Here is a 14269-nt window from a genome sequence, read left to right on the forward strand (position 1 = left end):
CAAGACAACTGTAACCCGACAAATAGTAGCTCTTAGCTCTTCATCACACTCCAGCTTGGGCTTTGCTAAATATATGGAATCATGCACCATTCTCATTTCCCAAAGAGGCTTACTTTTCTAATAGCATGGAATAGTGGCCTTGCCGAGGAATGTTCTGTGGTAGTAACTAGTAATAGCTTTTTCTCTGAACCCGAAGCTCTCTTAACTGAGAGATAGATAAAACCCTATCATCTACTTCATTTTCTCTAATTCTTTTTTCCCTTTGCCTCTAGGAAAAAAAAAAAAAAGAAAAAGAAAATAGTTGGAAGCACATTAAGGACACAAGGCAGAGAAAAATGTAGGTTCCTGAAATGTTTAAAGGAGATGGAAATCATCTACTTTTGGGAACTGCCTAACAGAATTTAGCTGGTGCATTAGTTATCCAAATTACCTCTTGCTTTTATCGCACAGACAATATAAAGCTGAATTGTTAAATGATGTGCACTTTTTTTTTCCAAGAGCAAGATTGGACACTTAATCAGGTCAATAATTATTCACGCATTAGCACAGTCTTCTTCTTAAAGTGTAACGGTGACTCACTGGGTATATAGTCATTATTACTGATTAGCAGGAAATTATTTTTGCGCATCAGTGGTTCATGTGAAAACAGCTAAATTTATTATGCTGAGTTATTTAACAGTTGAACCATGTGAGAACTCTAGCGTTACTGTTGTGATTAAATCTTTATACATACGTCAGTAGATAACTATGGAAAAACTATACCGTGAGTTCCTGTTACAGTTGAATTTTGTTACCTAATAGGTCCAGCTTTCTGAAGATTGATGCTCACCTTGACATTCATAATGCACTTCCACAGTAAACTTCCCAAGTAGGTAAATTTATTTGATAAAGAAAGAAATGGGGAGCAAAAAAGTGAATTATATGATACAAGAGTAGAGGATACAATATAAACACAGAGAGTACGTGTAAAAAATAGAAAAAGTGAATAAGAAAGGAAGGATGGAATAAGAGAGGTACAATTTCATTTAGTTTGAATCGTTAATTGGATGAGATATGATGACATATCTAAAATTCTCTTTGGTTTACACTATCGATTTTTAGTATTGTGAATGAGAGACAAATCCTACCATTCATTTCATTTTTTTTTATTTTTTATTTATGATAGTCATACAGAGAGAGAGAGAGAGGCAGAGACATAGGCAGAGGGAGAAGCAGGCTCCATGCACCGGGAGCCCGATGTGGGACTCGATCCCGGGTCTCCAGGATCGCGCCCTGGGCCAAAGGCAGGCGCCAAACCGCTGCGCCACCCAGGGATCCCCTACCATTCATTTCAATCATTTCTTTGTAGGAAATATTCCAAGAAGAAAATTTACAAAACATTACTGGCATCTGTCCTCTTTGGGAATGAGTAAATGCATCTTACAGATGATATGTTAACCGGATCTGGTTCCTCATTGTGATCTTGCTTCATTTCTACCTACTTTTATTCCACTAACTCAAAATAGGGTTGTTTTGGGAAAAAAAAAAAGATATTATATATTTTTATCTGTAAATATGTCAGCATACATTGCTAAAAAGGTAAAGATTATTTAAAAAAATAGTTTTATTTTATTTAAATTCAAAATTTACATATATTACTGGTTTCAGCGGTAGATGTCAGTGATTCATCGGTCTATATAACACCCAGTGCTCACTCCATCAAGTGCCCTCCTTAAGGTCCATCACCCAGTTACTCCTTCCCCCTACCCATCTCCCCTCCAGCAACCCTTAGTTTGTGTCCTATATTAACATTCCCTTTTAAACATAGCCACAATATTATCATATCTAAAAAAAGATTAGAAATATTCTATTAATACTATCAAGTCTAGGTTCAAATTTTCCCAATTATATTATAGTTCAATTACAAATTTTATTTAAATCAATATTCAAATAAGGTCAAGACATTGCATGTATTTTGATATGTCATCTTAGTGTCTTTTAATCTGTAGGTTACCTCTCCTACTGATTTTTGTTCTTGCAATTTATTTGTTGAAAACAATATAATATATAAGTCTTGGTCTGATTTAGGCTTGTTATTTTTGTCAAAAACACTTCATTGTGGTATTTTATCTTTGATCTGGAGGCACAAAATGTTGTCTGGTTGTCCCTCTCTTTTAAGATTAGTGGTCAAGTATTTGCTTAAATTGAATGTTTTACGTGAGAGAAGGATGTTAAAGGATGTTAGATGCCTTATTGTTTCCCTTTATTTACCACTTTTCTAAATATTAAACTAGTTATCCACCATCATCTAGAGTGATTATTTTAAACATCATTTTGAATTTGTGAATTTTAACATATTTGATTGTTACCAACCCACTGCAGTTTTAATTTTTACTGATACACACGCTATCCATCTTTGGCACGACCAGGCTTTTGAGTTTGTTCCTCCATCCACTGGATAATACCCCATTTTTGGGAGTCGTGTCCAAAGTAGTCTTATCAAAGTGGTCTTTGATGGATTCCTTGCTATCAGGTATGACCAGACGACATCAGGATCACTTCAGCATATCCTTTTCCAAACCGGGAATTAGCCATTACAATGGGGAAATGGTATTTTGTGATTTAAAACAAAAAAAAGAAAGAAAGAAAGAAAACTAGAGTTTTCTTTGTTTGCTTATTGGTTTTAAATAGTGGTTACTTATTGTTGCTAGGCCTTTCTTTCTTTTTAGTGGACAAGCTTATGAATATAATTTTTTAAGAGAAAGTAAACCGTGAGTTTATGATGAGATTTCTTTATGGAATTCTAATTAACTCCATTGATTTCTTAATAATGTATTTACTTCTTCATATATTTAATGTTTATGAATAGTTGCTTTACCCAATTATAGGTATAGGGTTTTTCTTTTCTTTCCCTCTAGTTCTTTTTGTATTTACGGTAAGTTCCACTCAGGAAGGGCAGACAAATCACTATTTTTCATCATTTGAAATTATTTTTCTTTGCTAGGTAAGCCAGCAACTGAATATGTACATAGTAAGTTTGGTTTTAGTTCTGAATTTGGGGGATTACAGTTTTCTTCATTTTAATATCATTTTACCATATAATTACATAATATTTAATTGGTCCAAAATGCATCTACAAAGCAAGCATATTCAAAGAAGGCTAACTTCTATCATGGGTTTCTCAACCATGTTCCTCTCTCCTTTGTAGATGAACATTTATTTTAAAATTGTATGATTTATTCCCTCATTCTCTTTTGAAACCAAACAAATATATATTCATACGACTTGTTAGATATACATTAGCATGACTTTTTTTTTTTCACTGAATATTAAATCCTGGAGATTACTTTATAACTGACTATGGAGCTTTTTCTTCCTTTTCTTAACAGTTGTATTGTGTTCCATTATGTGGATTTACTATCGTTTATTCAGCTAATTCCCTACTGATGAACATAAGTTTGTTTCCAATCTTTGGTTATTATAAATTGTGCTTTCATGGATAGCATTGTGCATGGTTTTACCCATATTTTTGCTAGTGGATTTTTGAGATAGATTCGTGGAAGTGGGATTTCTGGATCAAAGAATAGGTACATATGTAATTTGGCTATGAATTGGCAGATCATTTTCCACTATTTTGCATTCTCACCTATAATGCTCTTTTCCCCACAGTTTCATCCACAGACTATATTCTCAACTTTTTGGACTTTTATTATACTTATCTCAAAACAGTTTGATTTGTACTTAACCTTATTATGAGATTGATTTTTGCTGTTTACTGGGTCTTATGTGTATTTTTCAGTGAGCTATATGATCATATTGCCAGGCTATTTTATGTACAGTTGTTACTTTTTTGTTTTCTCTCCTTCAAAACAAAACAAAACTTTTTAATGTATTAGGAACTAAAGCTGGTTGCAAAGAATGTGTCCATTTCCTTTGCGATGTTTTTTTTCATCTCCTTCTCTAAAGATTTAGAGTTCATTTTTCTGCTCGTTTTGTACCAAGGTTAGGCTTGGGACTTCTTTTAGCCAACAGAATGTAGCAAAAGTGAGCTTTGTTAGTTCCAAGCCTACATCTCAAAGATTTTGCTTGTTTCTCTCAGGTTTTCCCTCATCCTGCCTAGCTACCACGTGACTCAGTCCTGGTTACCGTGCTGGAGGGTGAGAAGCCATAGGCTGTCTTGGACCTGACAACATGAGTGGGCCCAGCAGAAGCCAAAAGAACCAAATATCCCAGAATTCCAAACTCAGAATCATGAGCTAAATAAGTTATTTTTGTCTTAAACTTCTAAATGTTGGGGTGTTTTGTCATGTAGCAAAAGCTCACATAAGGATAATGGCTCTTTTTCCAAGAAGTATTGCACACACTTTGCATAGTTTGTACATTGTCTTTATAAATGGCTAAACAATCTGGGTTTTTTTTCTTTGCATTTCTATTTAGTTTTGCTTTTTAGTCTTGCTTTACTTATCCTTTCTGTTTTTCCCCCACATGCGACATAGTATTAAATAGTAATCATTTCTTTGAACATAGGATTTCATATTATTCGTTTTTAATTTGACTATTTATCACACGTAGTTTCCTATGTTTCTATTCGGTGCTTATAATTACAAATTTTAATTAAAATCCTCCATGTCCTTAAGTTTACTATAATTTATAGATCCCTTCTTCCTGAACATTTATTTTATGTTTGTTGCTATTACAGATAATACTAAAATGAACAGTATTTTGCTTTATTGATTTATTTACTTATGATGAATTATCATGAATGAAATTACTGAATCAAAACATATAAAAATCTTTAGAGTATTTGCTCTATTTTGATGTATAGTTTTTCAAATAATGTAATTTACAATGTCACCAGCAGTAAGAACAGCACTCTTCCTAGTTACGGATTTTTATTTTTACAGGTTAAGTGTGCTGTTCTCTCAAAGTAATTCTTAGAAATGGCTTAAAAATCAAAAGGCAATAAAGAGATCGAAAAGACAATGATAGAAGGTATAAAACTGCCATGTCCTCTCCATCCCTCCATCCTGCAGTTCTCTACTTCCCTGGCAGATGCCACCAGAAAGTGTTTTAGCCATTTTCTCTGGCGTTCAGCTACGTTCCAAAATAACTTATTTTTAGTATCTTTCTAAATTTCAGGTTTTGTGTATTGACTTCCATCTATAGAAACTGAAGAGTTAGCTCTGTTTAATCCCTCTCAGACTCTAAAGTCCCTCGCAGAGATGTGTCTACTCTTCCCATCAAACAAACCCCGTATTCAGAGTTTTAAATTATCATGGTAATGCATATACTGTTTAATTCAGAACCGAGTTGAGCACTATTGTTAAATTTCCTTTCTTGTGCAACTTTTTCATTGGTATTTTGTGGACTTAATTGCCCTTTATTATTGTTGTTATTTAGTTTTCTTACAACCTCTGCCTAAATACAATCTTCACTTCTCAGTCCTGCTTTCTGCTGGGTCCTATTTCTGCAAATCTATTTCTTATAATAGGAATTTCATGAAATTCCTCCTGGAACTTTACTTCCTACCTCTTCTGCTTCAGTCTGTCTGATTTTTCTCTAAGGCTCAGTGTGTATTTTCACACTTTCTGTTGTTTTCCAGCAAATTCTCTTCACCTCTCTCCTGTGCTGGATCCACTATTCAATGGACATCACACGTAAAGGACATTTGTTATGAGTTTTGCGTGCCTAGCATCCAAAGCACTTTCTGTGATGGGGGAAATCTTTACTCTTATGGACAATACAGGAAAGTAAAGACTGACTTGCTGTACAGTAGTTGAAAAAACTAGATTCTCACTGACCTTTTTTTTTTTTTTAAGATTTTATTTATTTATTCATGAGAGACACATAGGGAGAGGCAGAGACCCAGGCAGAGGGAGAACCAGCCTCCTTGTGGGAACCAAAGGCAGAGGCTCAACTGCTGAGCCACTCAGGTGCCCCATTGGCATTTTTTTTTTTAATCCAGGAGACAAATAGGTGAGCTAGGTTGGCTCAGTCAAATGTGTGCATGGCACATTTAATTTGGCTCATGATGCATCAAAGTAGGGGCAGAGGATGCTTTCTCTGACAATAGCAGAGATAACACAGTGAGGTGGGTAGGGACAGCTCAGGGCCCCCAGCCAAGACCTGCAAGGACCCCTGGTACCTAACTGCCCTCTCCCATCCCTGTGCTAATCCTGCTGCTTCTTTAGTATGGCTACAGAAGCCAAACTGGAATCTTGCCAGCACCACCAGTCGGCAATCATGGGATTCACCAAAATCATGGTTTTCCCCTTGTTTCCCACCGAGTGTCTAGAGCCGTGGGCACCTACATTGCAGTTGTGGAGGTGTCCACAGGCAAGATCTCTGGTGGTTTTATTTGAAAAATAAAAAGGCTTCATTAATCCATTTTTAGATTTGTAGTTAATTTATTTTCTTGCATCTCAAATCTTTTAAATAACAAAACAGGATCTGGGGGTGGTTTTTGCAAACTTGGTGGGCGCATTGGACTCTGGGGAGCTCAAACTTCTGGCCCTTGGAGTGCAGGTAGGGTGTGGTGTGTCTGTGCAAGGGTCTCTCAGCCTTGTCAAAATGCCCAGACACTTGTCGACTGTTGAGGGGAGGTGAGAGCAGCACAGTGCCCCAGCACTTGGGGGATACAGGCCCAGCTGGTTGGAGGTGAGGATCTTGCCCTCACTTTGTGAAGTTTCTGGGCATGGCTGTTTTCAGTTTGGGTACCTCCTGGATGCTCAGGTCACCTGTTTCAGTCTCTGCAACAACATCTGTTTTGGCTTCCTGGCCAGAAAGTTTCATCTTCTACATCATCCAGGAAAGAGATGGAGGCGGCAGGTTGGTGTGACTCATGAACCACCTCTTCAGCACAACTTGGCTGAAGGTGGAGCTTGTTCAGCCAGAAAATTGTACAGCTTGACCAACAGCCTTCAGTAGATGTCCTGGCTTTTGGTCCTTGGGGAGGAGGCCAACTCCCATTATGGCACTTCTTCCACCTTCAACATCAGCACAGCTCAAAAGGTGGAAAATGTTCCATTTCTTTGGTGACAGTGCATGGCCTGTTTTGTAGTCTTCCAGTGACACTATAAAAACTATCCACATCTTCCAGATAAACTCTTCATCTTGATCAGCATCCAGGGTCCTCTTCTTTGGAACCAGGAACTCTGGCTGATATAAAGGTTGAAGATATATTGCACTTTCCTTTCTTATTTACTACCTTGTTTTGCTGGAAATAACTCCCTAGCAGCTTTCAGCAATTATACGGAGGGAGAAAATTTCTTGAGGGCACTTATATTGCAAATGTTTTTTCTATTCTCATAGTTGATAGCTTGGGCTTACATTTTTAGGTAGCAAATCATGTGTCAGAATTCTAGAAGCATTTTAACATTTGTTTTATTGCTTTCAACCTTGCTGCTGAGACGGCTGATGCTACTTTTTTATACACAGACCGATGCCTGTGAATCTTGTCTGTCTTTCCCTGGGAATCTTCAGATTCTTCCTTCATCTCTCTAAGGTGGTGAAGTTTTGCAATGATGGACTTTGATGTGAGTTGTTTTTGCTTTGTTTCTCCATTCGTTTCTGTTGGATCCTTTAAGCTCTTTTCAACGTGGAGATTCATGTCTACCAGTGAAAATAAAGGAAAACTTCCTTGTTTTATTTTATTTCTTTGATAATTTTTTCCTCCCATTTTCTCTGATTTCTTTATCTGGAACTCACATTATGTAAATATTGGACTTACTGAGTCAAACTTTTCTTCTTATTCTGTCCTATTTTTCTATTTTTGTTTTATTTTCCAGGAGCTATCCTCAACTTTATTTTCCGCTATTTTTTCATTTTTAGTTTTGCTATTATGTTTTAATTTTCTAAGACTTTTCTTCTTGTTCTCTGAAATAACTCTTTTTTTCTGGTAGCATTCTGATTTGTGGCCATAGGTATACTATTTCTCATATTTCTTTAAGGGCAGTAAAATATTTTAAACCTTTTTTATTTTGCTCCCTTGGTTTTGCTGTTGCTGTTGTTTATTTTTCTGTTATGTTTTCATTTTCATGTTTTATATTAGAGACTTTCTGTAACTGGCTGGTGGTCCTTGGCCTCTCATTTATAGTAAGAACAAGGCATGAAGGGTTTTTTGCAGCCCTGTGTTCTCAGGTGGGGCTGGCTTACATGTGAGGTTTACCCCAGAAAGAACTCAGGCTTTTTGTTGTGTTTGAGGGGATCTCCCATTGTTGGTATGGATAGAGTTTTGTTTCCTTTTGAGCTGGTTTTTCCTTCTATTTCCTACAAGGGGGATTTTGACTTGGATGCTAGTAGGCCAGACATCAAGTTGGGGAAAGGGCTGATGGACTCAGTGTTTAGTAAATGAGTTATCACTCAAATTCTACTTTTAGTACCTTGCTTACCACGTCCCCCCACCTATGCTTTATATCCTTAGATGAGATCCTCCATTGTTCGACTTTTTGGAAGACTAAACCTTTATCTTTGGCAGAGGTGGGAGAGAGAAAATTACTTGGCTGCTTGGTCTAGAAGAAAATATGGCGGTTCTTTGTAAAGACTTAGCCACTTATTTTGCTTTCTGCTCTGCCTTGTATCTTCTGAAGGAGCCCTTCAATTCTTCAGGCTCCTGTGCTGTGAAATAGCTAGATCTTGCTGTTAATCCCCATTTTTCTCATACACCCATACACATTTCCACCCAGGTGTCCCAAATTAATAATAACTGTCTAGTTGGCTTCCTGTTTTCAAAACGATTTAACATCTCTTTTCTACATTGTTCCAGTTTCTTCTTCTTTCTTTCTCTTTCTTTCTTTCTTTCTTTCTTTCTTTCTTTCTTTCTTTCTTTCTCTTTCTTCTTTCTTTCTTTCTCTCTTTCTTTCTTCTTTCTTTCTCTTTCTTTCTTTCTTTCTTTCTTTCTTTCTTTCTTTCTTTCTTTCTCTCTCTCTCTTTCTTTCTCTCTTTCTTTCTTTCTTTCTTTCTTTCTTTCTTTCTTTCTTTCTTTTTCTTCTTTCTTTCTCTTTGTCAGTTTATCCTTTCTTAATTGATATAATTTTTCGGTGTTTTAGATGGATCAGAAATAAATGCATGTGTTAGATTCATATGGCTTAACCGGAAAATTCTAAGTACATTTCTTTCATAAGAAAAAAATCAAGGTACTGAAAAAAAATCCTTCGTGGGCAGATTGGATATCAAAGCCTACAGTGGGAAAGCAGATTCTGAATTCTATAAACTCTCCCTGGGCTTTTTCATATATCTACTTTTCATAGATTGGCATTTATTAAGATTGGTTTATTCTAGAATTGTATATCTTTCTGCTTTTCCTTTTGCTGTACTCAGAATTAGAAATGTGTGGTTATTATTTTATCTTCTATGCCTCACTTGTAACTCTTTTTCTATGGGTAAGATCATTCTTAACAAAGGACTCTCTTCACTCACATTCCAAATTCTAGTTCTGTATTTTCTAACTTAGCTGAATTCATTAATTGAATCTGTGCTCTTCCACAGTATTTATGTTCAGAAATACCTCTTTTTCTTCACCCTTTTATTTCCTTTCTAATATGGTTTTATTTTAAGATAATAAAGATATGCTAGGCAATATTTGTGTAACTCTTATACATTACTAGTTATACAAATAAGGCATTCTATCCCCCTATTTTCCTTTCTAACTAATAACAAGTTTTAAGTGTTTAGCAGATATTAAGCATTTTAGGTTGAGGGAAAATGAGAGTGTAGAAAGATTAGGGATTGAAGATTTATCAGGCATAGAGATGCAAAGAAAGAAGAACAGAAGAAAAATAACGGGGTAGTGATTTGGGTCACATTGTCTTCTGAGGCAAAATAATTGGTTATTTTTTTTCATTTAGCTACATTATATAGCATATAAAATCTGATTCTTTTTTTTCATCTTTCAAAATGAAATCTTGGAAACTTATTGCTAAATCACATATGTTGTTATGAAGTATCAGTGAAATCCAAAACTTCACACCTAACTTTACACCTTAAGAAGTTAATCTACATGACGGGGTGCCTGGTGGGCTCAGGGGAGCATGTGACTTGATCTCAGGGTTGAGTTCAAGCTCCACATTGGGGGTGTGGTAGAGATTAATTAAATAAATAAATATGAAAAAAGGAAAAAAGAAGTTAATCTACATGCTACATGAGTATATTACATATTTTGATTCTAATTTTTATGGAGCACAAGTAAAGCATTTGCCTACATGTATAAATAGCAATGGACTATTTGAAATGGAGAATTCCTTTCTGCAGAAGTCTGCAATTTTATGCTAACATCCTTCTGCCTGTGAAACTCTCTGTTGGGAGAAGAGTTGGCAAAATTACCTTCAGATGTCTCATTAATATATTTATCACTTCTATTTTATCGATGACTTGTTTTTGTTGTGAAAAACACTAAGCAAAATGTCTGTTTATTCTACAGTAGCTTTAAACTAAAATAAAACAAGTTAAACAAGATAGAAGAAAAAATGAAAATATTATTTTCCCCTCTCAGGTATACAAGGTATTACTTTTAAGTAAATAAAAGAGTATGGAAAGTCTTCTAGCTTTGTTACTGGTCCACTGTTACAATGCCCACTATTATTTAGTTAAAGAATGTTGGCTCGTTCTTGAGGCAAATGACACTAAAACTTTAGAGCACGTCATTTTATTTCCAGATTAGAAACTTGTTCTATGGAAACACCTTCCACCCCTTTTTGTTTTGGGACCAGCAAATCTATTTTCCTTTGTACATTTTGTCTAATTCAAAAATCAAAACCCAAGATTCTTGAAGACAATAGATTCATAAATCAATGGATATTTTGGAAATGGATATTTTAACTTTCATTATAATGCTTCTTTCTTTGGCGAGAGATCGATGTTTTAACTTTCATTATAAATGCTTCTTTCTTTCTAATGCTCTAGGCTTCTTACTCTAATCCTAGAAGCACCTTATCCTACTCACGGAATCATTTGCTTCATATTGATCCAACTTAAGAGACTATTTTTTCATTCTATATATGTAAAATTTTCCAGACTAGGTACTTAAAAATGTTTACATTTTTAAAATTTAATATTCTAAGAAAAAAAAGTGCAGTTTTGTCCTCCATTTTTATTTTTCAAATACTTCCTATCTTTACTCAATTATATCAATCCTTTTTTTTTTTTTTTTTCCTTTCCAGGCTGTGTGCTGCAGCATGAATAGCGATTCTCTTTTAGCTCACTATTGTATTTCAATCATCCAATATCGTATCTTTCACAGAGTAGGCACTCAATAATTAATTCATCAGAAAGCACACGGATCTTACTCTTCCATAAAGGACATGTAGTACTGGCTCGTTTCATGTTTTATAGTATTGATTTACTGTTTTAATTGCTGGATTTGAAGATTGTAAAAGATTGTTGCCTTTTCAACCAGAATGATATATGTTCAGATATGTTCAGAAGATAATAATGACAGTACTACCTTATTTTACTAATTTTTTTTAAAGATTTTATTTATTTATTCATGAGAGACACACACACACACAGAGGCAGAGACACAGGCAGAGGGAGAAGCAGGCTCCATGCAGGGAGCCCAACGTGGGACTTGATCCCGGGACCCCAGGATCATGCCCTGGGCCAAAGGCAGTCACCAAACCTCTGTGCCACCCGGGCTGCCCTATTTTACGAATTTTAAAATTGCCCTCCCAAACACACACATTTTTAACATCTCTGATGCTGGAAAACATCTATAATCTTGATGTAATTGGAAACTCTCCCTGTATCTCTCCCTCCCTTCCTTCCTCTCTCTCTTTTTCTATCCCTTTGTCCCTCATTTTCTCCTTCTCTTCCTTTATTTTTTTTTTCTTCATGGATGATAACATAATAATGATACTATGTCTTAGAATCAGTGAAGACTTTCATTTGAGGAGATGGCATAGCCTAGCTACAATTAGTTGAACTTCTATTGTGTGCTAATGGGACCTCATGCACTTGAGGTCTTTAATTTTTTTTCTGTTTTATAGATGAGCAAGCTTAGGTCCTAAAGATAAGCAAATCATTCAAAGTTATATATTTAGTAAAGAGTGACACTTGGGCTGATATTATTCTAGTCCAATGAATGCTCTTTCCCCAAACTAAAGTTTCATTTGTTCACTTTATGTGAAGTATACCTGGACAGAGCTCTGAGTTATAGAAATCGAATCATATATGCCAAAGTTGGAAGAAAATTTAGAGGGCATCTATTCTAATTCCCTTATTTTGTAGATTGAAGAACTTCGAATAGGTTGAGTGATTTCTTCTAGGTAGTAAGTTTAGAAATTTGCAGACACAGGGCTAGGACAAAAATCATGCATACTTGTGTTAAGTAATTTAGATACCACAGAAATATATGAAGAAAAAGTAAAATCTTGCTACATCTTATTCTGGAAAGATTCCACCTTTCAGAGGATGTAATTTTTACCCTACAGTTTTCAAATAGGACTAAAAAACAGGGACCATGATGCAAGTACCTGTAAATGTAATTGTTAAAATTATTTTGTAAGTCAAAAGGAAAATATTGCTGTACATACAATTCTTCCAATATGTGCCCTGACACTTCTATTAAGAAAATTCATATATGTAACATATACAAAGACTTTTGTAATATGTCTACTATGTACTAAGAACTCGTTATATGTTAACTTGTTTAATCCTTACCAGAAACTTGGAAGTGAGAACTATCTACCTTTGTTGCCATTTTATGAATGAAGTAAGAAGAGCTTAAAGAGGTCAAACAACTTACTAGAGGTGTAAGAATGGGATAATTGATGACTGATGAACATTTGAGTCACTCAAACCCTGGCTCATTGAAGTTCCGGCTGATGGTGGAGGTAACAACCAATGGTTAAGGGAGGAAGGAAGCCAAGGACGTTAATTAAATATATTAATTAATTAAAATGAGCAGAAATGAGAACAGAAATGAGGACTATAGAAGTTTTGTTTGATTTTTTGGACGTGTGTGTGCGTGTGTGTATGTATTTGTAGCCTAACCATTTTCTTCATCTCTTGCTTTTTCTTTATGTTATTTATATACATGCTATTGGTAGTTACATTTATAATTTTAACTTTAATAAAGGTGAGGCTGTTACTGAATTTGAGGAACAATTAATATAGCTAGTAATACATGCAATGACTTTTCAGACTATTTGTCATTTGGAAGAAAGAATAAAATCTCTCTAAAAAGGATAAGGGTATATTCTTACACAAAGTTGTTTTGATATGTAAAGTTGTTCTCTTGTTATTGGGAAGCTAAAATGTGTGTAGCCTGGAGCAAGGAAGTTGACAGTCAAAGGAGTAGGATGTGCTCCTTTATCTATTTATTTCCTATCAGTTCCAATTCATCTTTTTGCCTGCTCTGTGAAAATGGATCTGGGCCTTTTGCCAACTGACACAATGTTAGGTTTTGTCGGTAAAGAGCCTTGGAGAGATAATGCAGGTGGAAAGGGTTTTGTGTTCTGGTTTTGGAGTGTTTGATTATCAGATTCCCATAGCATGGATAACTTCTTTATTGCTTAGCTTCTGAAGCTCCTACAGTGGGCATTTGCATGTCCAGCACCCAATTCCTGTGTCTGTAGGGGAGATTCTTAAGCATCCAGCTCCTGCAGGGCATGATAACCAGCAGCTCCTAGCTGCCAACAGCTTCCACTTGGGTGGTTTGGTAGTGAGAGGCATCTCCCTGTGGACAGGCCCTTTAGAGCATATTTCCAGCAATTTCTGACAGTTAGGCACCACTGCAAATTCTCTGCCATTTAGTGGGTCATGGTTATGCCCTCTCCTACAAGGTATCTCAGCCTTGTGGGGCAGGGAAAGGTGTTTTCTCTCAGCACTAGGGGTAGTGACTGCTCCTTATACCTGTTATTGCTATATATTTTTAGAGTTTTCTTTACTTTTTATTAGCCAATATCTCATTTTAATCCCTCATTATAGTTAATAATTCATTATATCGAATGTTCCCTTTTTAAATTACTGTGTGATTACTCTGTCTTGATTAAACTCAAGGCTGTCTGACCTCAATTTTCATGCTTTTAAACCAATACCCTGTACTACTTTTTACCACTAACAGAGATAATTTAAAGCTGATAATAATGTGGCTTTGTATTTTTTTAAGATAAATAATTGATAGTGTAGTAGAATCATTGTATTTTAGGGCAGGAGAGAACATTAAGAATCATACAGTCCAGTATCTTTTTTATTCAGATGTGGACATTGAGGCCAAAATAACTTCAATTATGCTGAGATCCATATTTTGTCTACTTTGTTTTGTATCGCTATAGCCTATCCTAGACTCAATATT

Source organism: Canis aureus, chromosome 35 (genome assembly GCF_053574225.1).
Source record: "Canis aureus isolate CA01 chromosome 35, VMU_Caureus_v.1.0, whole genome shotgun sequence".
Lineage (NCBI taxonomy): Eukaryota > Metazoa > Chordata > Mammalia > Carnivora > Canidae > Canis > Canis aureus.